Source organism: Sphaerodactylus townsendi, linkage group LG09 (genome assembly GCF_021028975.2).
Source record: "Sphaerodactylus townsendi isolate TG3544 linkage group LG09, MPM_Stown_v2.3, whole genome shotgun sequence".
In the NCBI taxonomy this organism is placed as follows: domain Eukaryota; kingdom Metazoa; phylum Chordata; class Lepidosauria; order Squamata; family Sphaerodactylidae; genus Sphaerodactylus; species Sphaerodactylus townsendi.
In genome coordinates, this window is record NC_059433.1 from 54223545 (window position 1) to 54250359 (window position 26815).

Here is a 26815-nt window from a genome sequence, read left to right on the forward strand (position 1 = left end):
AGCTCAAGGTGTACCCTGGCCCAAGCTGGCGGCTTGGGTCATGCCCAACTACTTGGACAGTCAGCTGGATCAGGACTTACTTGCCCACCAGTGAGGTGGAAGAAAGTAGGGGGTGGGAATTGTTTCATAACTCAGGAGTGATAGACCACACTGTTGGAATCCCCAGTAGTCTTTACCAGAGAAATTTGGTGGATTCCTAGAACTTTGGTAGGAAGAGGTGGGTTCAGATGCATTTCCTGCATTGTATCAGTGAAGAAGTGAGCCCTGAACTGCTCAGTTGGTGGCTCCATGGCATGTCAGGCTGGCCTGTCCAGAGTGTGGAAGCCATTTGGGCCAGCTCTGCCCTGAAAGAATACATAAAAAGTGAGAAGTCTCATTCCTTTGATGTCCCAGGGGACATCATGATGCCAACGAATGGAATGTAGAGGTATTTATGGATATTTACAACTGTAACAGGAACAAAGCAATCGAGAGATCTTTTTAATGTGTTGTTTTATTCAATTGTTTATATTGTTTTTATATTGCTGTTGCCTACCTTGAATCCTGAGATGGTAAGAAGATGGGTATATCTTGAACATACAATTGTGAGCTGGGAAAACTATTTCAATCTAATGCATGCTCTCCTAGTGTCATGATCCAAGTGAGCAGACTGAACCACCCAACTAAATAGGCTGCAGCTGTCTTTGAGAAAAGGAGGCCTTATTTTTTACTTCAATTGCACTCTTTCAATATGTGCTGTATATTTGGAAGAGTAATGTCCATTCCCTTGAATGGCTTCTCTGAGGATTAATCCTACTAAATGGCTCATGAATGTGCTGCATTTGGCTTGAAGTGCAGGTTGATTTGAAGTACCTGAGAGACTCTGCAAATGAACTATAATTAAGAAAGATGTTGGTCCTAATTGTTATACTAATTAAAACAAATATACAGAATAGTTTTTAAAATAATAGAAAATGTAAATCCTTTTAGTTTGAGAACATGACAAATGCATTGAGTTATATTCAGCAACCTTTTCCTTCAGTGTTTTCAATTATTTGGAACTTGTAATGCTGATCGTGCCCTGACCTACATGGCTAAAGCAAACCTGATCTTGTCGGATTCAGAAGCTAAGGAAGGCCAGCTCAGGTTGGTATTTGGATGGGAGACCACCAAGGAAGTCTAGGGTTGCTATGCAGAGGAAGACAGTGGCAAACCATCTCTATTATTCTCTTCCATTGAAAACCCTGATGGTAAGTGGTCTGCAGCTTTACACACACCACATGCTGAAAGTCCCTCAGCATTTTCAAATTTAGACATTTAAATCCTAAATAATTTTCCAGGAACATCTCAGGACCTTAACAGTGACTCAACTTGAATTAACTGTGCTCTGAACTGGACAGTAGCAGAGACTGTATGTGTTCTCTGCCAGGTTCACATACTACTGGCTTAAAAGAAAGAGCAGTTGGGATATGTAGACCCTGGCAATAGGGCAAACAATGGCTGATCTTGCTTGAAAAGAATGGCATGGGAGGGAAAGCTGAAATCTTTCCTTACTCCATATTAGACTCTGGTATAGAATTAGGCCCCACAGTATTTTTAAGGTGAGACCCTCATTATATGTGTGACTGCGAGTTGGATTGAAGCATCCATGTCCCAACTCATAGCATGCATCACATTCAATGAAGATCTTGTCCCATCCTGCAGAAGAGCTTGCAGGAGAAGTTGTCAGAATGCAACGAACAAAACTTCTTCCTCCTCCTCCTCCTTTATATATCATTTGCAGGAGGAAGGTATGACTTCAATTCTCCCTTCAAGTTCCCCTCCCCAAACCCTTGGACAGGCATTGCAGAACAACCAGCTTCCTGGGAAAGGTGGAAATGATTTGCTCTGTCAAGCCATTCTATGATCTGCCCTGCTGACTCCTTTTGCATGGGATCCAGTGCCATGAACTGAAATTCCAGTTCAATTGTAGGAAAAGAGAGAGGTCATCATCCACTAGTTGATTAGCATTAGTTGATTAGGGCTGGGTCTCCGACATTGAGTGGAAATGTCAATCATGACTTCATATGGGATGAGTTTTCATAAGGATGACTCCCAACCAAGCAGAGAACGAAGGAATAAAAATCCTTTCACAGGAAGATATTCATAGGAAAACAAACCCATCTGTCTTCCAGTTTCATGCTGATTTTGACAGTTTGCTGCATTTAGAAATGAAGATGGCATGCAAATATAAATACCACATAGGCAAGCAGACACAAATATTAATAATACATCTTTAATTTAAAGTTTGGGTTCATTTCAACTGCAGAGCTTCTAGCCATCTAGTCTTCAATTTTGTGCCTACATGCAGCTTATTTCCTACTGCAATTTGAGACTGGACCCCCTTTCGGGGGTGAGGCGGTCTACAAATATAATAAATAAATAAAATAAAAAATGCAGGAACAATAGGTTCAATACAACAATACAACAATATATCAGGAACAATACAGGAACAATACAGGAACAATAACTATGGCTTGGGAAAATCCTGGGGATCTGAGGCTGGAGCTTGTGAAGCATGGGGTTTGGGACTGGAATGATGAGGTCGAAGTGGGGAGGAACTCCAGCTGGGTATAATGGCAAACAGTCTACCCTCCAAAGCAGCCATTTGCTCCAGGGGAATTGACCTTTCTCAACTGGAGACCAGTCGTCATTTGGGCACATCTGCCGACTTCAACTGGATGTTGGCACCCATAGTCAACAGACAGTTGCTCTTCACTGAATAATAATTTTGATGCAGAATGTTTTCTGTATATCATGCCTTTCTTCAGTATCAGCAAAACAGTAACCTTTGCTTAAAACTGCAGCAGTGGAAACAGGAAAGAGAATAAGGGAAGGAGAATAATGAATGGAAACAGGAAAGACAATAAGGGAAAGCAAAAAAGAGATTGACAAATTTCATTAGCAATTACTTTTTGCGTAGCGGCACAAGTATTTCACGGGTCTTTAAATATTACCTAAAAATTAAATTCAAGAGACAATATACTTAATTAGCTTCAAAAGAACATACACCAAGTTATCTTGCTAAATTATTTAATTCCCACCCCCCCATTGCTGGATCTGTGATGAAACAATGTTGAATGACTCATATTTTTTAAAAAAAACTTTAAAAACCCTAATTATACTGTGGTAATTATTTCTTCCATTGATTTGACACTTTCCATGTCAATGAAAAAAAGTTTAAATATCCTAAAAGCATTTCAGGTCCAAAATTATCAATTTTGCAGTAGAAAGAAGCCTTGCTGGTGCTTGTTTCAGATCAGAGCCATAGGTCTTAATCTTTCTCTGCCTTTTCCCCCTTGATCCACAGTGGCTCTCCAGGCTTTCCAGTTGCCCTGCAGTATATCAAATGCTGAAAAAAAAATTTTTAAACAGAAACTTATCCTCTGAAATCAAGGGGAAATTATGGAAAAATAAATCAGGCCAGAAATGTAGTGAATTGTTGAAAACTGATAAATTACAAGCCACTGTATCCTGGCTACTTTAAACATACAACAGAGAATAAATCTGTTTTCAGATTAACATAATCGGAGTCCACATCGTTCACATCCTACATAGATATTATGTCCCCCTTCTTCCCCGAGCCACAATTTACTACTACCACCACTACCACCAGTAAAATATACTTTAGAAAAGATGGACTGAGATTTGGGTTATTATTATGCTACTGATAGTACACTGCACAGCTGGATGACCTTAGGCTAGTCACAGCTTTTCGGAGCTCTCTCAGCCCCACCCACCTCACAGAGTGTTTGTTGTAAGGGAGGAAGGGCAAAGAAATTGTAAGCCCCTTTGAGTCTCCTACAGGAGAGAAAGGGGGGGATATAAATCCAAACTCTTCTTATTCTACAATGGAGTTATCAGACTCCGCCCCAGTAATGTAGGTATAGATTTTCATGGGGGGGGTTCAGGGGGTGGGGCCATGGCACCACCTGCCCCTTGGGCCTGGCCACACCTTCCCAAGTCCCGCCCCCAGCCACATTGCTTATAAAAGCAGCTCTCCAATGCCAGGGATGGCTGCCCCCACCCCCCACCAGCTGAGCTCCCAGCTGGCAGCCGGCAGTCCCTTCTGCCCTCCCCTCTGGGCAGAGGCATAGCTAGGGAAAATGGAGCCCAGTGAAAAAAAATCTTTCAATGGTGTTTAAATTAGGGAGCCCAGATTCTCCTTTTAAATCCATCTTAAAGGAAGAATCTGGGGTCCCCAGTTAAAACAACAGTGAAAGTGATACTGTTTTGGGATGGATTTTACCCCACCCGGCATCATTTCAATGTTTAACTAAGGGACCTCAGATCCAACAAATCCATGTGCACCAAAGGGGTGGATTTAAAAAAAAAGGGAGAATCTGGGGGAAAATTGAAGGAAGTGCCTGTCAGGGGAGTGCAATTATAGCAGCACCCAAACTTCAAGAGTGTATCTCTGAGACTCTCTGATGATACCACCCAGGTTTGATGAATTTTGGTTCAGGGAGCCCAAAGTTATGGACCCTCAAAGGTGTAGTCCCCATCTACTATTAGCTCTCATTGGAAATAATGTGGGATGGGGCACCCACTTTGGGAGTCCATAACTTTACAGAACCAAAACTCCATGAAACTGGATAGGCTATCTGTCAGGAAGGAATCTAAATCCTTAGTGGCATTTTAGCAGCTTCATCACGCCTCCCTGCAGGCCATAAAAACCCACTAAAAATACAAAAAAAACACAAACGGGGAGCGGAGCTCCGGACATGTAATGGGGGTTTGAACCGAGCCCCTTACCACCATCTGCTCCACTCCCATTATATTTGTGGGTGTTTGTTTAGTGTCACGAGCAGGACTCTCAGCTCAGTTAGTTCTGGCTTTTTCCAGACAAATGATTTAAAATGTTTTGCAAATGTTTTAAAAGGAACCATTTTGTTTTTTTGGTCTGCTTATCATGGAAAAATTAAGTGTTTCTGGTGAAAATTGTTTTTTTTAATTTTTTAAATTTTCTCTGAGGCATCTTCAAAGCTATGGAAACTGTCCCCATAGCTTCGAAGATGCCTCATACAAAACAAAAACAAAGAAGAAAAATGACACGTTTCCATAACTGGCAGGAAATATTGAGTTTATTCATGTACTTCAATCACTGAAATGGCAGGCAATCATGAGGAAACATCTGTGGGAAACATTCAGCAAATGGTGGATACCACAAAGGATGGAGAATCCTGAAGCAGCAGAAAATGGCGGGCATGGGTGGTGGAAAAAACAAAAATGAGAGCTTTAAACTTTTTTTGGGGAAATAAACATTTCCTGCTCTCTGCATAGCAAGCAGGAAGTGTTTTGAAAATTTCAGGAAAAAGATTGCTAGTTTAGTGTTTTTTAAAAAACTGTTTTAGGCTAAAATAGATGATTGTCAAAACATTTTGGGGGAAAAGTTGTGTGGAATTCCTCCCCCAAACACTTCTTCCATCCTGGAGATGTTTTATTAGTGTTGTGTGGAATGGACCCCTGTTTGCTCTAACTGTAGACTACATGATTTCATTTGTACTGAAAACAGTTGCTCCCATCCCTCTGTCTTTTTGCTAATTGATATTGTCCACGCTGTCCATGCTGTGTGAACATAAAAGCAGGAACCTGAGAGAGTACCTTATTTCTCATTTGCAAGCAAAATGGAACCTCATGGTTGAAATGTAAAACCAGCCAGGCCACTGCTAATCAAGCCACTGTGGTCCTCCATTGTTTGCCAGAATGAGTGGAGGGCCGCCAAGTTCCTCTCCAGACTCCTATTCCCTTGATGAAGTTCTGATGGGAGGCAGGATTTGCAGAAGAGGCTTCATCAGCATTCATCAGATAGCTTGGAGAGATCTTTAACAAATTTAAATGACTAAAAATGCTTGTTTGGATTAGAGCAGGCAATGAAGGATGGGGAAATTGGTTCCCTTGATTTTGAAAGAAGAACAATGCACACATGACTCTACTTTTAGAAACTGGCTCCGCTTACCACAGGAGAAGTACTCAGACCCTGGCTGTTAAGAATTCTGAACGTTCCTAATGAAGCTACATTTTTTTTAAAAAAGCATTTGCAACAATCAATGGAAGTTTGAAGTAATTTGCTTTCCTACTAACAGAAAGAGCCACTACTAGCTAGGAACCTTTTATCTTTTTGTTTTCTTGTTCACCTGAAGATAGAACTATATGTTTATCATAAGAGACAAAAATAAATATTCTCCAGTGAATTAATGTGAATGTTCCTGCCACACAGTGTGGTTATGGCCACTAAAATAGCTTCCGGCAGACCAGCTAAAAAGTCCTTCTCTTCCCCATGCTGGCCAAGGTGACTACTTTGGACAAAAAGCCACATGAATGATGGCTGCAGTTGGTGAAAATCTCCCATCCCTCCCTCCGTCACCGGCAGGGCCTCCTATGTTAGCAGCTTGTCTGCCTCCATATCATGACACTGGTATTTCTTGGAGATCCCCCATTCAAACACTTGCAAGGGTCAAACACTGCTTAGCTCTGAGATCTGATGAGATCAGGCTAGCCTGGGCTATCCAATTAGGGCCACAGAAGCTACACACAATATTTTCTAGTAGTAATACTATTCATAGTCCTACTAAGTGCTTCAGCTATGAGTCACGAATAAGTACAAAGAGAAAGACGTGGGGAGAAAATGGCTGCTATGGAAGATGGCATTATATCCCCACTGAAATCCTTTCCCTTCTCAAACCCTGTCCTCCTTAGGGACCCCCCTCCCCCCCAAAAAAATCTCCAGATATGTTCCAGGCAGGAGGCTGAGCCTTGTGAGTGCCACTGTGATGCTTTGTTGTCCCCTGCATGGTCACCTCAGCCACCAACCTCAGGCTTCTCCCCTGAAGATTCACTGTCATAGGCAGGGCTACCATGGGGTGGAGGACAAATGCCCCAGGCACAGGTGTGGAGGTGGAGGGCTCGGCTCCCCACCCTCTCAGACCCCCCATGCCCCAAGAGCAGTCTCCGCCCAGACTGGAGCAGGCTGCTCTTTTAGCTTTTAAAGGTAAGTGAGGTGTGTGGGAGAGGGGCACAAGCCGGCCCTGCCCCAGGTGCCAGTTTCCCACCTACAGCTCAGTGATCCAGTCAGAGGGGAATGCAAACAGAGTTTGGAGTCAAAGGTAAATGGAATTTTTTCTGTAGTAGATTTCCATCAAGTCTTGGTTGCAACCCTTTATAGACCAGCCATTCTCAACCAGGGTTCCGTGGTACCCTGGGGTGCCATGAGCATGTCCCAGAGGTACCATGGCAACACTACATTTTGGTGCTCCACCAGAAGAGGGTGCCCAGCAAGAGACATGGAGGCTGGCCCGTAGGGGCGGGAGCCTGCACTTAAAGGTCAGCCCAGCCTGTGCCTGGGAGTGGGGTGGGAGTGTGTAGCTTACAGAAGTAGGGGCAATGGGGAGGGGAAGGTGGGGGTGGTGGCAGGGGTACCGTGAGATATGAAAAGTGAGGTCAAGGGTACCCTGACCTCGAAAAGATTGGGAAACACTGCCTTAGACTAAACACCACAGACTAAGAGCCCTTCAGCTCTTGCCTCTGAGTGCAGTCAGGCTTTATGTATTGGTGAACAGAGACAACAAATTTAGCTCAGCTGTTGTTAGCCAACTAGCAGGGTCTTCCACACTTCTTTCTCTGCCAGGAATTAAGGTCCAATCAACAAATTCTGCATGGAATTGAATGCATATATATATATATGAGGGGGAGGCCAAAGTAGCGACTTAAGAGGCTGATGGGAATTGTAGTTCCTGAACATCTGGAGAGCCGCAGGTTCCCTACCCCTGATATATGGAAAGAGACTATTTTGAGCTGGACTGTGACAGCCTGTGTGGCATAGTAGTTAAAGTGTCGATTAGGTCCTGTGTTCAGATTCTGACCTAGCCAAGAAGCTCACCTATTATTAATGTGTATTTGTGGCATTTGTTGTTAAAAGCTTTGAAAGTCACTATTGTAAAAAGGAATGAGAGATACAAATATATGAACAAGTAGCCATTTTATAAGGCCTTGGATGTATCTTCTGCCCTCCTACAAGAGCACATGGATGCCCACAGTCTAGCACCATAAAATTACATCTGTGAGCTTGAAGCTTAGATTAAGTTGCTTGTTTCACCTCTGATACTTTATCAAAAAGTGTTGTTTTGCTGTGGAATCAGTTTTCTTGTCTTGACTTTGAACAGGTACAAGAGCTGCGTAGAATTGGCTCCTCCATCCATTATCACATGAAAGGCTTTATTGATTTGTTTGCTCTGCAGAGTATAATCACCAACACCTAGGGTATAAATTGGAGAACACAATTGACAAGAACTCAATAAAATCAAAATTAGATGCAATAAAAACAATATGAAGAAAATATTCATTTTGGATGCTGAAGTTCTTTCAGGTTGATGGCCCAAGTCAGCTTTGACATAAATCTCCAAGTTATGAAAGTAGGCATATGAAAAAATTATTGGCAGTTTTTGTAGTTTCAGTTCATATCATGAGTAGTTAAGTAAAGGGCAGAACATAAGCTGTGCAGTCAATGTAGCTTGTACTTTTTTCTACAGTAAAATGTGAACAAACAGACCAGCACTGGGTGTACCCTGCTCATGTAAAGTAGAAAGACTGATTTCATGGCATCTGATTGGTGGAGTAAGTGTTACCAAAATCGCCACACAAACACATGAATGTACATTCAGACAAACATGGGGAATTAGTTTGCATGGTTATAAGGGAGCAGAAAATAAAGGGTTTTTTTTTAACCCAAAGCGGTTACTGTGAGTAGCATATTCAGCATAAAAAAGAATGGTAGAGACCAGATTTTAAAGGTTTCAAAAAAGAATTCCAAATGTTATTACAGAATTTTATTTATTTATTTATCAGTCTTATATACCGCCCAATCCCCGAAGGGCTCTGGTATTTGCTACAATATTAGGGAGAGGGAAACTTATTCAAAGCATAGACAAATGATGCATTTCTATCCAAACAAAAGAATATCACAACAACCGGAATCAACCAGAGCCACTCCAATTTGCAGCCAGAGTTATTCTTGAGCTAGAGATGTAAATGTGGGGCAAATGGGTAATAGGACAGAGAAGGAGTGGGTCTGCTGGCACAGAGATGCTTTGTCTTCTATGTGTGAGGTCTAACTAGCAGGCAGAAGTGAAATGCCAGCTCCTTGTTTAGTGCAGCATAAGATGGAAATGGGGGGACAGATTAAGACAGGGAAGAAAGAGTTGTAGCCAAGTAAGTTTCTTGGTTCTGGCTTAAATCTCTGGTTCTAAAGTCAAACCAATTATACTGTTCAAGGGCCATAGGATGACAAGGAGTCTTTTCAGAAAACAAAGCATTGCAACACTGAATAAAGAAATGCCTTGGGAATTGATAGAATTAATGGAAGAGAACTATGGAACTGGGAACATGCTAAATGAATTACTGGTAGAATGGCAGTAGACTAGGAGGTGTCTTGGTCCAAAGACAGATGTACAAATTGCAGTCATGTCAGGAAGGCATACCTATGGCAGGAATTTTGGAAAAATTGGAAGATTTCTATCAACTATCTACGGTACTTACTGTTGGTAAACAGAGTTAGTGGTCAGTGATTACCATATATAGGAGTGGTGTTGTTATCTTCTAGTCTGGTGCGATTTTGTCCTGTTGTTGACATACTCACATCCCCTGGCTTTCTCTAGCTGAAAGACTTCTTATTTGAGAGTTGTTATTGCATGATTGTTGTTGGGTTGCTGCAAGGTGCAAGCTGTGGCAAAAACAGAAGTGAGAGCTAGTGGGGAGGAGGAGGTGGGAAAAAGAACTACTTTCCCTGGAAATAATATTTTTTTGTCCGTGCTATGTGGACAAAAAAATCCAAAACACTTTAAAAAATCTGCAAGACAATTTATTTGTTCTGTGCAGAAATGATCAGTGTCTTCATTGCCCTTGCATTAACAGAATACAAATTATTTCTGTAAGTATTAACCTTCCTCACTAGCATCAGTGAAAGAAACCAAAATCTGATGTTTGTGAATACCATTGAACCAATGCTCTGCCAGGCACTGGCCAAGAACACCTCAAATGGCAACATCTACATCTGCAATTTAGCTCTTCAGCAAGAAGCCACGCCTGTACTGAATTGTCTCTTCTGTGGTTGTAAGATGTACTGAACTTCCAAACAATGCCAAAGATAGGAGGTGAAACTAGGAGAAAAGGAAGTGTTATATAAGTCGGTACTTTAAATGTGAGTTTCTTGCTTATAATTTGCATTGGCTTTTAGATAGGGTTGCTATGACAGATGGTTCTACGTTCCATTCTTCAGGAACATCAGCCAATCACTTTCAAAAGGTGGACTGCAATGCTGAAAAAAAGAAGAAAAAAGGGAAAGTTTGGCAGTTTGGTTTCTGACCAACTGACGAAACTAGAACTTGATGGATTTTAAAGGGAGAAGAGTTAGGCCTGAGCCCATTAAAGACTTTTTTTGATGAAAGGGAGGGGTTGGATGCTGTTCCTGTCAAAAACTGTTAGAAAGATGAAAGCCTATCTGCTATGTGTTTTAAAAGTTTGAGTGCTTTTCCTGTCAGAAACAGTCAAACATCTCTGTTCCATTTTATAAGTTTGAATTAGTCAAACAAAAACATTCTTTGTAACCATAATACTGAGAGGGCTGGAGAAAATGGGGGGAAATGCAGCCACACACACTACTGAAACAAACCTGTATCTTAGATTTTTTTTACAAAATCAAGTTTATTTTGTGGTTCCTTAAAGCCCAGAATCCCTTTATAATAAATCAAGTGAATGCTGGGTGGTTCCCTGAGTCCAAACATTGCCCTCATTAAGGACTAGTCAACTAAGCAATCCCAAAAGCCTCAATTATAAAAATAAAAATGTAAAAGAAAACCAATAACGTTTGCAGGGTATAAAATTTAAGTTACTGGTTTCTATGGTTTCATACAATCTCTTGCGAGCTGGCGAGATCCTCTTGTGGCGCCGACCCGGCGGCAGCTAGGACTGTCGCGCGGACGGTCCTAAAAAAACTGGGCAGCGGTGCGTGGGCCGGCCCGACGACTTGACATGTCCCTGGGCCTCCGGCATGTCGCTGAGGTCTGGGGACACGCCGCCCTGGCCCTGTGCACCTGCTCCAGCAGCACAGGGCAGGGGGGCGTGTCCCCAGGCCTCGGCGACGCGCCGGAGGCCCGGGGACAAGATGAGTAAAGGGACCAAGGGGGGGAAGCGCCAGGAAGCCGCTGCCGTTCGCACGGCAGCGACTTCCAGCCGGCGTTTCCCCAACAAGTGCGCTTCCGAGCGCACTGGGGAAACGCCAGCATGGGGAAGCGCACAATGCGCGAGGAGAATGGCGGCCTGGGGGCCGGCGTTTTTGAATCCCCAGGCCGCCATTATTAAACACCCGTCGCGAGTAACAGCCAAAGTCACAGATGTGGTGGCGTAATGTCACGAAGTTGCTGGACCTTGGCAGAACAGGGAATCCTATACCCCTGCCTCTTGTTTCTCTGAGAGGTGGTGGGAGGAGAAAAATAAAAAGAATAGCTTTTGGGCCAATGGTGTGATGTCACCTCTAGGGAAAACGTGGAAGTCCTCTCTAGGGATCACCTATTACTGGAAAGATATGCTGCTACTTCTGGGTTTTCCCAGAAATTAAATCATACCAGCATCCACCAGCCTTGGTCTTCCATTGGTTGCCAAGCAACCACACTTTTAGACAAACTATACTTTTAGACAAATGATTGCCCTATATCCCTCCCTTAAATTAATATGACAGCTTCTAGGCAAGTACTTCTTTATGACTGTTCTCTTTGATAGAGTATAGATTTGAGATGGTGCTGTGTGTAGGTTCTTTTTTTCTGGTTTAGTGAGTAGACCTAGGTATCTTCCAGAAGATTGTGTTGAGGTGAGAAAGCAGCCAGTAAAGACTGGCAATTGTGTTGGCCAGGTAAGAGAATATAGGTTTACCAATTGCCTTGTGAACGCAGACAAGAAGGGAAACTCCATTATGTGAGCATAGTTATGGTAAGATGAATATTTATGTCTATTTGTTAGCAGGACCTGAGTATATCTTTATCTTTTGTTATTGCTAGCCTTGAAGATGTCCGAAGACAACTGTAAAACTCTTTTAAACTAAATTCACAGGGATATGTAGTTGTTAATCAAGATCTGACTCCAATCAAACCCAGATGATGTGGCAAGGTCATTTCAGATCTGAAAGTCAGAGAAAATTTTGTTTAGATTAATTATCCTTCAGAAATTAATACAGAGTGAGTTCTGATTGGATTTTGATTAGTTACATTCCAAATGTACACCCTTATCACCTAGCATAGGGTTTTCTGAATGGCAATGACTTTCTAGGATGGAAGAGATTTTCTCTGAGTATGTCAAGAGCTGACTTTCTACTGAGTTTGACCTTCGGGTTTTCTGCAGCTGTATTATCAAGTTGGCCGAAGGCCCGGTTTGAGCTTGAGAACAACTTTGTGTAACTAATGATTCTGCTGTTACATTCTTTTGCTGCTCCTTTCTACTGATATTAGTGTGGCCTTGAGGGGGTATCTGGGAGGGGTGAACTGTCTATATGAATGCTGTATTGTGCGTTTGAGCAGTAGATTTTCCCTTGCTGCTGTTAAGAGATCACTAGTCTGCAAATAAAGGTTTCATTTGATACCGTTTCCAATATTTGTCTGAACTGAGTTGGATTCCTTACAGAGTACTTCTATCTGAAATCCTTTAAATCCAGTGAAATCCTTTAACTGGACAGGCAAGGAATTATATTTGGTAGATTCTGTATGTAAAGCATGTGATCTACCTCTGAGTTATGGCACTTTCTCATCATGTATAGGTGTCGAATTTGCAGCCCTCCAGATGTTATGGACTACAGTTCCCATCATCCCCTGCCAGCATCATGCTGGCAAGGGATGATGAGAACTGTAGTCCATAACATCTGGAGGGCTGCAAGTTTGACACCTGTGAAGGGGATTCAGTAAATGAAATCTACCAAAATGAGATCTGAAGAATAACACTTTTTGGATAGGGTTTCAGTATGAGATCTACTGCGGTATCACAACAATCTTTATTTTTTCAGGTTTGCAAAAACATCACCAGTGTCATGCACACACACAGGCAATGCTCAGTAGTCAGGTCTGGTGCCAAAGTCAGCATGGGAAGTTCACACTCACAGTCTTTGAATCCAGAGGGACAGTAGAGCAGACATGAAACCAAAGATACAGGTCAAGGTCAAGACAGAGTAGCCAACATTTATTTTATTTTATTTTTTAATTTATTTTCAGACTTATATACCACCCAATCCCCGAAGGGCTCTGAACATGAACACAGAGAGAGCACTCAAGGTCAGTGGCGAGCAGACATGTTACTGCCACACAGTTTCCACTTTCCCTGCCTCTTTTAAACAGGATGTCACTCAATCAGCTGGGGATGCCATGAACCTGGCCTTCATCTCAGTCTTGGTCCTGTAAGCACTCCTCTTTGCTGTTGAGGTCATGATGGTTCAGACCTGCCAATTGTGTGCTTCACCTACTGCCCTGCAGATTTCTGCAAACCTCAGTGATCTTAGGAGGCAGGAGGGGAGAGCAAACGGGGCTCCCAGCAGCCTGCCTATGCCCAGGGGGCTGAGCTTTTGTAATGCTTCCTGATTGTGGCTCTAGGTCCAAACCTATATGGACCTCCTCCTCCAGCACCACCACATCTATTGGCTGGGAATGAAACACCCTCCCACAGTCTGACTCCTCATCCCAGGAATTCCTGGAGTCCCAAAGCTCAGCTGAATCTGGCTGGGCCATGACACATAGAAACATGGAAAATTAAGCTGCGTTTCCAGAGTCTATCACAATGCCACTCATAGACAAAGAATTGCTAAAGCATATCAGCAAACAGCACACATAAGGGAAAAGGACTGCAAACAAGAGTGCAGATGTGTTGTTCTTTCCAAGCTGCAAAAACTCTAATTTCTAAAAAGGAAATGAAAATGACAATAGCAATATTGGAATGTTCCACTATGGACCACAATTAGCACTGTGCTCCAAGTGGATATTGTTTAAGCTCGTTTTAATGATTGCAGACATTTTATGAATTTAAATTTGCAACTTCTTGTGAGCATCATCTAGCATTAGTTCTTCCCAGATAGTGAACAGTCTAAGAAGATATTTTGGACCATCCCTCCTCACCAATCTCACATTCTCTCATTTAGCTATCACTGAGATAATACCCTATTCAGTGCAATGCCAACAGAAACGAAGAACAGACTGGAGCATCTTCACGCTGTTTAACACATTATAGTTTTTGATGGGATTCAGCTGACCCTTGCTGACTCAGTTAAGTGGGTTGAGGTTAACTTGGATCAATCCAGCACTACTGCTGGAGAACCAAGTTAATTCTGGTGCAAACACACACTTTATTCCAACTCAATCTAATCAAGAAGATGACACCTTATCTAGATATGGCCAGTCTGACATCCTGGATCCATGCCATAATAACACTGAGGCTGGACACTTTACATTGGTCTCCCCTCACAACCAACTCAGAGATTTCATTTGGTGCAGAATGCTGTGGCTTGATTAACTTTCTGCGGTCACTCGATTAGCTGCCCATCAGCTACCAGGCTAATTTAAGGTGTTGGCTATCACATACAAAATTCAGCATGGCCTTGGTCCCTCATATCTGTAGGACTGCCTGTCCTATTATGCTCTGCTGTGATAGCTTTGCTCTTTTGAGAAAGGCCTTCTGCAGGGGCCAATTTTAAAAAATGACCAGATACATGCTTTCTCCATTGTGCCCCTCCACCCGCATTGTGGTCTACAACTGAAAGAATCTGGTGCACTTGCAGGTTTTAATATTAATAAACAGAAATCAAAGGTTTAGACAAACAATGAGTTGACAAGAACCTAGTTGATGAATAAAACATTTCATTTGTTAGATTTTAGATTTAATGATTCAGTAAAGCCGAATCAGTAAAAACGGCTTTTTCGGGTTTTATTCGGCCCTGAATATAAGCCACAACAAAACAACCAAGCCAAATACTTAGAAAATCTGTTATGCCGAATGTCTGTGGAGCACCCAAGCAAAGGAAAACTTGGTGCCCATAGAATTGGGCCCTCAAACTACCAAACTTCAGCAAAGTTGATTGGTTCCTGTGAGGAGAGTCAACAGCAGCCCTGAAGTAAATTTTGTGCTCCTTCCCAGAGCAAGACCCTTCACCAGAGGCCCCAGTAAAATCTTTGGCACAGTGCAATTTGAAGCACAACAGCAAATCCCACATAAGTCCATGATGGAGGGAAAAGTAATTGCTTTTTTAGTTATTGAAAAGCATGCCAGATTCTTAGATCTTGACTTGGTCCATTGTAGCCAATAGGGAATTTCGGGGGCTGGCTGTAGAGGGTGTATTTTTATGATAGAGGTACCAAGTTTTCTGGGTGGCTTTGGGGAATTCTCCTGATGAGATCATCCAATTTTGATGATGTTTGGTTCAGGGGGCAATGGGGGATGGGAGCTACCCCTCTGAGGACCCATAGAACTGCCCCCAAACCAAATTTCACCAAACCTTGGTACTCTTACCAGGGAGGTTTCCTGAAGCCACCCTGAAGGTTTGGTGCCTCTATCTTGAAAAAATGTACTCCCTACATACATACTCAGAAATTTCCCATTGGCTGCAATGGAGCCAGGTCAGTTCAATAGGAGAATCTGGAGGATTTCTGGGGGTGTCTATAGGAGGTGCCTTTTTCAAAGCAGAAACACCAAACTTACAGGATGGCTTCAGGAGACCCTTTTAATAAGGGCTTCAATGTTTGGTGAAGTTTGGTTCAGGGTGTCCAATTTTATGGGCCCCCAAAGGGGTAGCCCACATCTCCCATTAGAAACAATTGGAAACAATGGGATGTGGGGCACCCTCTTTGGGGGTCCATAAAATTGGGCATCGAGAACCAAACTTCACCAAAAATGGGTGGTCTCATAAAGATAGTTTCCCAAATCCACCCTGCAAGTTTGGTGTTGCTATCTTGAAAAATGCACCTCCTAAAGGCAAAAAAACAGAAAACATCAAAAGTTCCTCATAAAGATAAAAAGACCTGAATGTTTTTGTTTGTTTGTTTGTTTGGAAAATAGGAATGTTTTCAGATTTTCCAAATCAGATATTCAGTTTTTTGGGGGGTTTTCAATAATTTCCATGCCAGAAAAACCCAAATCTGAATTAAACTGATTTTTTAATTTTTTTGCTGAACCCTATTAGTTTTATACCCAACCCTTCCCCTCAAGGGCTCAGGGCAGCTTTAAGATTAAAAAAAGGTGAAATATCTCAGTATTATATTAACAAGTATGAATTGTATTTTATTTCAAAATAATTATGTTAAGACATGGAATGAAGTTAAAAAAGATTTGTCAAGGTGGAATAAACTCCAGTTATCAATGCTGGGAAGAATTTCTGTGATTAAGATTACTGTATTACCAAGAGTGCTATTTTCGTTTCAAACAATACCCATGTTAGAAACTGACATTCCTTTTAAACATTAGTACAAGAATATATCAAACTTTATTTGGCAAGGGAAGAATCTCAAGTGAAATATAAAATCCTACAAGATGCAAAAGAGAGAGAAATTCTCAGTATAACTGAAATTATATTTTTCTGCTTTGTTGTTCAGTGTTGCTGAAATAATGGGTCATGCTGAGAACCAGAGGGCTGCTGGAGGTAGAGAATCATAATTTGAGATATGGATGGCATGCCTAGTCATGATATGATAAAGTCAAGGTAAATAAGGATTTTAATAATGCTTATATTAATTGTATTCCATTCTGATATTATGGAATAAACTTAGTCCTGGCACTATGTAAAAGCACTATGTAAAAAAAAATTACCGTATATACTAGTGTATGTTGGAGGGCCTGAGTGCCTGGGAAACGCTCAAGTATGGTGGCAAACCCCCGGAAAAGGGTATTCCACGTTCCCCCGACTGACCTCTCCTTCCAAAGGTGGTTTCGAAGAAAACTGTTGACATTGCAGACTCTCTGGCCCCAATATGTGTACGTGCAAATACTTAATTCTCTACTCTAACCCCCGTGCTCTTTGCTCTCTCTATTGTATTGTGTTCCCCCCACCCGCGTGCCCTGTTTGATTTTCCGCCTGTAACTGTCAATAAAAGGGCTTGGAGGGAAACAGTATGGCAGAGTTGTCCCCTGCATCTCTCACTGGCCGAAACGACATGCTGCCTCAGTTGGTGTAAGACAACATGTGTATAAGTTGACCCGCATATAAGTCAAGGCACCTAATTTTATCACAAAAAACTGGGAAAACTTATTGACTCGCCTATAAGTTGAGGGTTGGAAATGCAGCAGCTACTGGTAAATTTCAAAAATAAAAATTACATTAATTGAGGCGTCAGTAGGTTAAATGTTTTTGCATATTTATTTCAAAGAAAAACAGTAAACTAGCTCTGTAAGCCCTGATTCTCCCTTTAAATCCACTCAGAAAGGGGGGGTGGTTTAAAGGGAGAATCTGGGGAAAATTTGAGGGTGCCTGTCAGGGGAGGAATGTTTATATTAGCAGTACCAACATTTCAGAGTATCTTTAGGAGACCCTCCTGATGATACCCACCTGCCACCAGGTTTGGTGAGAGTTTTTGGTTCAGGGGGTCCAAAGTTAGTGGACCCTCAAAATGTAGCCCAATCTACTTCCAAATTTGGAAACAATGGGGATGGGAGCACTCATCTGAGGGATCCATAACTTTGGATCCTCTGAACAGAAATATCCTGTAAACCACGGCTGGTATCAGCAAGAGATTATCCCGATGATACCACCCATGTATTAGTAGAAGTTTGGTTCATGCCAGGGTCCAAAGTTATGGGACCCCTCAAAATGTAGCCCAGCCAATCTACTATTATCTCCCATTGGAAACAATGGGGGATGGGGCACCCCCTTTGGGGGTCCATAACTTTGGACCCCCTGAACCAAACTTCACCAAACCTGGCTGATATCATCAGGAGCGTCACATGATGACACTCTGACATTTTGGTGCCACTAGCCTAAAAACTGTGCCCCCTGGTGGCCAACAAAGTAAAAACCCTAAAATATTTTTTAAAATACACCTCACTTGAGTATAAGTTGAGGGGGGCTTTTTCAGCACAAAAAATGTGCTGAAAAATTCGACTTATATGTGAGTATATATGGTATGTAAAAAAATTTTTATGAAAAAAACTTATGTGGCTCTCACCACAAGAATCCCTGTTTAGATGAGAAGTGATATTTGAGAACAGGTGGATAACATATCATGATATTTTAGATTTTTCACAAGGGAAATTTCAATTGAAATGTAGAGAACAGTTAGTAACAAAAGGAAATAATTGTCATTGATTTTTCTATGCACAACTATTAGACAGATTCAAAACAGTTGAGATATGAAACAGAAGAAGAGTAAGTGAAAGAATATAGGATGAAATGGGTTATTAATATTAGGTATAATATATAAATGGAACAATGAGAGAATATATGGTTTAAAAGTTTCAAGTTCCACCTTTGAGAGGTGGAAGATCAATGAAAAGAATGTAAGAGAGAAAGGTGTTTTAATGATACAGCAATTTAGAATTAATTTATATTTTGACTGTAGGGAGCAAGAGGAAAACATTTCAGTGTGACAATATTCAGCACAAAGGAAATTAGGAGCCTTTTTTTCCTTTTTTACACTTTATTTTTAGGATATTGGTTTCTATGGTGCCCCCGCTGAAGGGGGCATCTTCTCCTGTCTGCCCAGCCACTTGGACCTCCAGCAGCTTGGTTCTCCCATTGGCCTGCGAAGTGGGCCTCAGAAGTGGGAGAAAAGGACTTACCAGCTGCCTTTCCCTTCCAGTTTGCACAGTTCCCCAGCTTCGAGAACTGTGGGCTCAGCTTCCTCCTGGGCCTCATTACTTTCTCCCTTTTCAACCTATTTCCTCACCCCCACTGCCCTCTCGACCAGTCAGGACCTCAGGGTTGGGGTCTAGCCCACCCTTCATTGGCCATGTTGACTCCACCCTTCCTTGGCCAGGTTGGCTCCCTCTCTGCTCCCTCCCCACCTTTAACTCTCTTCAGGAACTGTCCTGAAGTGATGGGAGGCTTCCCCCATGGCTGGCATGCCTAAGTCCCAGACAGTGGTGCCAGAGCCAGGGCCAGCATCTCAGGACAGTTTATTTATGTCATTTTAATAAGTCTTAATTTTAAAAATTAAATATCACTGTGCCCCCTCCTTATGGAATGGCCTGTCCGAAGTCAGTAAGGTTCCTATGCTCCTAGCTTTCCATAAAATATGCCAAACTGAATTATTCAAGAAGGTTTCTTTACACAGGTAAATAGGAATGGACTGTAACAAAATTGTTCAGATACATAGTTCTGTAAAGTTTCAGAAACTGTGGCCAGTACTACAGTGTATATTTTATACTATTTGTTGCTGATACTATGTAATTTTTGCATTATTTACTGAATGTTAATGTTATTGCTTTGCTTCAGTTTTGTTTTCAGATTTCTCACCCCCACTGAAATGGTTCCAGATTTCTACAAACCCACTCCTATAGCAGTGTTTATTGGCTGTCCCATCTTGTTGATTGTATTGACTTATTCTTTGTAATCTACCTTCAGTTTCAGTGAGAACGGTGAACCAGAAATAATGCGATTTTCTAAATGGTCTCCAGTAAGCAATTGCTGAGGCTAGAAATACTGTTGATGGCATGCTAATTCACTAGAAAGAAGACAGTCTGCTTGGTTCTTTGTAACTATTGTATTCTCTTTAAGTGGGCTGACAGTTTCAGTTAATTTGTTACTATCTCTCATACTTTGCAGCTCCCTGGTGTGATTTTTGATGTTTTATTTACATGTTTTCTCCCTCCACAAGAAATCCTGCTGCTTTATGATGGTATTTCTACAAAAAAAACCCTCATGATATATAGTCCAATTTATTTTATTATCTCTAGTGGTATATTCTATTGGTAATTAAATACCCAAGATTCCATAATATTAAGGAATGCAATGAGCACATGTAGAAAAGTAAAAGGCAAAGGGACTCAACATTCCAGAACATCAGCTACATCCAGGGTTTCTGTTTGACCCAGAAAGATAAACTAGCTTCACATACTCCAAGCATTACAACATTTAGCAATAACTGTTAGTGTCATTTTAAATGGAAATCATTTCATTTCATTTATTAGATTTTATAGATTTTATTAGATTTTATAGACCGCCCAACCCCTGCAGGTCTCTGGACGGTGTACAAGAAACAATCAATACACAATAAAATACAAACTATGAACAACAAACATTAAAATCCCTTAAAACACAATAGCAGCAGTATCATAGAACCGATAACAATTCATATTAATCATTAATAATCAGTTGTAATCAATGGTGTCCGATCCTAAGGCCGGGAGGGGACCAGCAATGTCAACAACAGAGATGGACTACAGGGCAGTGCCGGAGATGGTATAAGGTACAATACAGGCCATCAAGAGGGGGCAGGCAATCCGCAGACAGCCTCCCCAAAAGCCAGGTGAAATAATTCAGTTTTACAGGCCCTGCATAGCAACTGCTTCAGTCTTTCATGTGCATGTTTGGGGCATACTCTTTTTCCTCTCCTTTTTTTGTTCTTCCAGGGAATTTTGGTCTAAACCATTAAACCTGAAGTTTAGTAGTTTTCTTCAAGTTTGCGTCAACTCTGAAGTTTATTTTACTTCAGGTTTGATTATTACCTTAGGTAACTCAGCATGGAAAAAAATCCTACATTGATTAGGGTGTTTGCAAAATCATGCTATACATAAAAAGCTCGCCATAAGATGAGACCCTCTGATTTTCTGTTGGTGAAATGAGAGAGGTTTTTTTTCCCAGTGGAAGAACGTCATCATTTTTAGCTGTGTTTTGTTACATGGAGTTATAGTGATAAATAACCATAGAATATTTGTGGGGATTTCTGGTTCTTTTTTGAAAAAAAACAAAAACAAATAAAGTGTCTATACTTACCTGCTAAGTGTGTGGTATATCCAATGATACTGGCAGCTGGCAGCGGCCTCCTCCCTATTTACAAGCCATCTGACACCCAGACAACTCTCTTCTCCAGCTTCTCTTTTGAAGTTGGGTACTGTTGAGGACCACAATGATTGTTCCAGTGTTGCTTGGCCTAGCCCCTTCACCCCTTATCTAGCAGTATGCAAATTTTTAAAATGGATTAATTTAGGATCTGGATTTAGGGAAGGCATGTTTTTCATCATTCCAAATTTCCAGGTCTCTCCTCCCCCTTTCTGGATTTTAAGGGCTTTTTTGGGTCCCAAAAGTACAGCAACTTTTTTTCAGTTGCTTCCCTATGCCACTATCTGCCCCCCAAGCAGGGGAAGGAGGAAAAAGATTCTGGTCTAGTTAAAAAACTGTTTGGCAGCTTCTCCTTGCCTTTACATTTTAACGGACATTATTTTCAATGGAAAGACCTAGCCTCCAAGATTGTAGGCAAAGTCAACCCCCATAAAAATAATGACACTTCAAATTTTTAAAGGGACTGAAGACATTGATTAACAGCTGATCGGGGCAGTTTGAGTTGGAAGAAACTTGATGGCACACAACACACATGGGTTTTTTTTTGTTTCTGGTTGTTGCATTAGCCATCTTTAGTCTAAGGAGATAAGAAAGGATAAAAATGTTGTAAATAATTAAATAAATAAACATTGCTGCTATTCCTTTATCTACTTATATCTTTTTAAGCTAATTTATTTTTGCCCAGTGTGTTCCCTGCAGACCAAATAATGCAGTTCAACAGAAGGACATGAATAGTTTGTAAAGGCATTTTCTTGAAATCCCATCAAACTAGCTGGTTTTAGATTGAGATTTTTTCTGGCCTGGGCATTATAATAAATTCATATCCTGTGTGAAGCAAAAAGCATTTGGAGTATATTAACAGCACCATCATATATCCATTCAAGGCTATTGATCTCAAGAAGCTAGAAGAGAGTAGCTATTCTTAGGATTGGATTGGCACTGCAAGACTGCTAGAAAGACTTAAACCCAAAGCATCTACATACAACGCTACAGAATTTACAGCTTTAGGTAAAATGTTTTGATTCCATCCGTCAAATACTGGCCAACGCATTCTGCACCATTTATTTATGTAGGCATACAGTATCTACTTTTCTGTGAAAACATAGATTTACTCTTGTCTGATACATAGTGTTCATTTGTATGGTTTCAGAACACCTAGACTCCTTGCAATCTGTACATTCTGGCACTTTAATGAATCCATAACAAAGCCACACAATTCACATATTGAAGATGTTTAGGGGAATTTAGGGGAACATCTTAGGGTTAAGGTTCAAGATGTTTAAGATGTTTAGGGGAATTGCTTAAATTCTGTTAACCTCTGTGATTTCAGCCCATTCATACTACAAATGTGTGTGTGGGTAGTTCCTTTATGGCATAAACATGAAAAAAAACCACCCTGAAAAGGCAGGCTAACTAACATGAAAACACATTCAACCTCCAACTAGGGATGTGCAGTTAAATATTACCAACCCAATAAAATGTCTAATTTTTCCATTATTGAACTAGATCAGCAATCTCTGACTCAGTGAAAAGCTTCCTAGTAGTTTCCCAACTGCAACAATTTTCATCTGATAGTTATTCGAAAAGATTTAGAATTGGCTGTGGAGGCTTATTGTCAGTTCTGGGCCTAAAGTTTGTTCCCTCCATTTTCCCTTACAGGGAAAAATGGGCAGACACCCAATTCAATACTAATTACTCTTCTCTCCAATACAATAAGAACACTCTTGTCTAATGAAAACAATAATCATCCCTTTCTGAAATTACAATACAATTAAAATAATTTATCAAGAGCAAAACCATACCTCCTATCACAATTGTCTGAATTATTACGTGACCTTAACAACCATTTGTAGATATGTTTGATGACGTTCAGGTTACAAATAGTCTGATCTTATTCAGATTCACAGAATCAAAGCCCCCTCTTGCATTGCTGAAGGACCTCGATGGAGTATCCCCTGCCCTCTTCATGTTTTGTGTGTGGTTTATAGGACAACAGGGTGGCATTCTCGCTGGCAGTTGGGAGAGCTTTCTGGAGATTCTCTCCTAGCCAATGGCTGCTGTGCATTTTTGCAGGGAGCTGAGCTCCTTGCAGACTTAGCACCTTTGCAGAAAGGAGGGGGAAGGGGGAAGAAAGCTGTCAGTGGCCAATGGAATCTCAGCATAACTGCCAATGCACCCAAAAACCTTGGCTAGGCCCACAGGCCTGGTTTAACCTAGTTTTTCTGCCACCCAGGCATGCGCCCAGTGCACGGCGCATCCCCTGCTTCCTGGTAGCTCCGCCACTGGACAGAAGCATCACAAAGGAAAGATGGAATTTCCATCATTCCTTTGTGATGCTTTGTCACCTTGCTTTTTCCTCCCAAGTTGCCCCTAATCACTTGATATACATAAAAGAAGAAGGTACAGAAGTTGGGAAAGGCAGTAAGAACAAAACTACAGCTGGCAAGACATAGCCAAGCAAGGTTTATAACAGCAAAAACAAAAAGGGATCTGAATTTTGAGATTTCTGAAGAAGTAGTGTACTTTGGAGATTTCTCTGTGAGATTTAAGGAAATAATGTATCTCCAGGAAATAATCTGTTGGAAAAAAAATAACTCAGTGGTGATAAAGATAATCCAACTTCTGAGATATTCAGACTAGCTGCTACAATGTACAAGTGGCACAGCAGTATGTTCCAGGCATATCAGTACATTCATACATGATGAAACACCATGGGAACGATTGGTCTCATATCCCTTGACAGGTGTTAAACTGCATTTGCTTTGTCTGATAGGTGAAGTGTACATTAGTATGCTTGTTATAAAACAATAAAAAACAAACTGTCCAGATGGATCTGGTAGAAACTACCTGAACACATGAGGTAGATGAATAATGCATTTTTCAGTTTCTTTCAGTCAGAGCCATGACTCATTCCCTGTCTTTTAGATAGGTTTTTTCCTCTTAAGAAGTTGGAATCAAGAAGCAATTAATTTATTCCAAATTCAGAAGATATAGAATAAAAGTTACCATTCATCCCTGCCTTGCAGGAATGAGGCAATCTGACAAAGTTGAATAAGGTGTAGTAATGTTCACGTAGATGTAGACGACTTTTGAGTCCAGCATAATCTGACCAATAATTGGAGAAATGTTATATGAGTAATATATGTACACATAGAGCATCTCCTGATGTCAAAATTTATCCAGAAATACCAAAACCAAAATGTATTAAGGCTAAAAAAAAAGCAAATGGGAAACATTTTCTCAGTAATTAAATATACATTTTAATTATACCAGTTTTGTACAACTAAAGGTATGTATAGCATATATTTTTTCCAAACTAGCCATTAAATATCAATGGTCATAATATGTGTCATGTCCCCAGAGAAGCTCTTATTATTTTTCTTATTAAGCATCATTTTCCCTATAGCTAGTATGGGTTTAGTTCCTTGTATAGTGTTCTAAGGGAGGTAATTTTAGTTAGACCCTGTCCCTTTAGGAAATCTCCCTAGAGGCAGTCTTCCTTTATTACCCAGCAATGCCCCTGTTTAGCTCAGTCAGTCTAAGGTGCCAAGGGAGTTGGAAGGCTGCAATAATTGTTATATCTATGGCTGTGGTGGTGAACCTTTGGCACTCCAGATGTTATGGACTACAATTCCCATCAGCCCCTGCCAATGGGAATTGTAGTCCATAACATCTGGAGTGCCAAAGGTTCGCCACCACTGATCTATGGTGCATAGTCTGTGGTGTATATAGTCTAGAAAGCATAAAGTTAAGGTGATAACAGAGAGTAGAATCCAGATAAAGGTCACTTAGGAACCAAGAGGAAGCACAGACCAAATGGACTTTCTTGGAAGAAGTCAAGAAAGAATAAAAGGCTCAAGCTTCAAGTTGTTCCAGTCAAGCAAGTACCTTATCTTAGGCCCTTTCTGGACAGCGGAAAGGGCACCTCTCCATCGGCAGAAATTATGCCGGTGGAGGGGAGGGGGCTGTTCGCACGAGAGCGTGCAAGCGCCCCCCGCAGAGGACGGTGCAGAAGAGGCCCCGTGCATCTCAACATGGCAGGGGTTGGAGAGCAGCATGGGCGGGGCTAAGCAGTCATCCAGACTGATGCTGGAGGACAAGGTGAGGGGGGGGACGGGAAAACAGTGTCTTCGGCGCGGTGGTGTTCGCACTGCGCTGACGCAATGGCAGCGCTTTCCAAAAACCTCCCTCGGGAAGGGAGGTGGAAAGTGGTGCCTTCACACCACTTGGGGCTGCACAGGATGGCGCTGCTGCAATGCAGCAGCAGCGCCTGTGCGAACAGCACCCCAGGGACCAGTGTTTTTCTGTCCCTGGGTCGCTGTTTTTGGCCCCGTGCAGAAAGGGCCAAAGTCAGACCCTGGGAGAAGTTAGGGCCTTCTAAGCAATAAACTTTTTTTTTACCTGTTACACTTTGCTTGTGAGTCTCCTACTCTGTTCTGGCCAAGTACAGGGCACCAAAGATTGTTTTACTTGGGTAACAGAACAATATGTAATAAAATCAAGCAAAGATTAAAGCAGCTTCTAAAGACCCAATACAATAAGACAGCTTCCAGAATAGGTTCACAGCAACTGCCAAAATACCTACATCTTGTTTTTTAACCATATACAGTGTTTTAAAGACTGCAGTACAAAATCTTCTTGTTTGTTTAACCTACTGAAGCAATAGTTGTATATAACAGATTTTTTTGTTCCTAGTTGTTAAGAGGCAAGCATTGTTTTTTTAAAGCAATTGTAGCATAGTTTTTTCAGGCATGATGATCATAGACAAATAGAATCCCAATTGTTTTCTCTGTTTCAAATAATATTTTTCAGTGCCTTGATTTACAAAAAAATTCACAAACTCATAGTAAACAATTCACAACATTTTATACCAGAACATATAAAAAAACTTAGCCCAAGAGCTTATATGTTTGAAGAAACCAAAAATCAGCCTGCTTATCTCTTTTTATTTTTATCTCTTACCTCTTAGGGTTAGGATGTTTGTGAGAAGCAGGAAAAAACTGGCAGAGCACAGTCCAATTGATTACTATTGTTATCACATTGAGAGTCTTGATCTCTATTTTACTTAGCAGCCTTGAAGTTTCTTAACAAGGCCAGCACTTATCTAGATTCCGACTAGCCTTGCTTTATTGCTTGTTTTGTATATTTAATTGTACGTTTGTTCAAATATCATTATTGTTACTTACAAGGCAATGGGAGGTATTTGCTTTTGAAGCAGTTGTTTCAGCCTGGTTGGTACATATTATCTCTTGTTCACCCTGTGGTTGTGTACCTTTTGCTCATTATGATGGAATCTCCTGTCAACATGGCAGTGAAAAGAGGGGATTTCTTCCTTCCCCTTCACCCTCATGACCAGTTCAGTTGCAAAAATTGCTGCCCACAGCTTGATGGGGAGGGAGCGCTTTGGAGATGTAGGAATACAGAAAAAAGCTTATCACTCTTCTTCATGGCAGGCTTGAGCATGCACAATCCCATGTGTGCCTGAATAAGACCACGAAGATGAATAAAGAAAATATGAAAATGAGCAGCCATATTTCCCTATACAAGGCATTTCCTAAATAATGATAGTTTTATTTGAAGCTGCAGTAGTTTACAGATTAGCATTATTTTAGTTCTCATGGCTGAGTATACTTTCCATTGTTTCTGCTACTGAGTCACTAGATAAAAGCTTAATCCATCAAGACTTATGTCCATCCAAAGAGCTGCCCAAAATGAAATAGTAAGGGTGCTCCTTTTTGTATCCTCATAATTTATAATCTACCTTTGGGAGTCTGTCCCAATTGGGAAAGG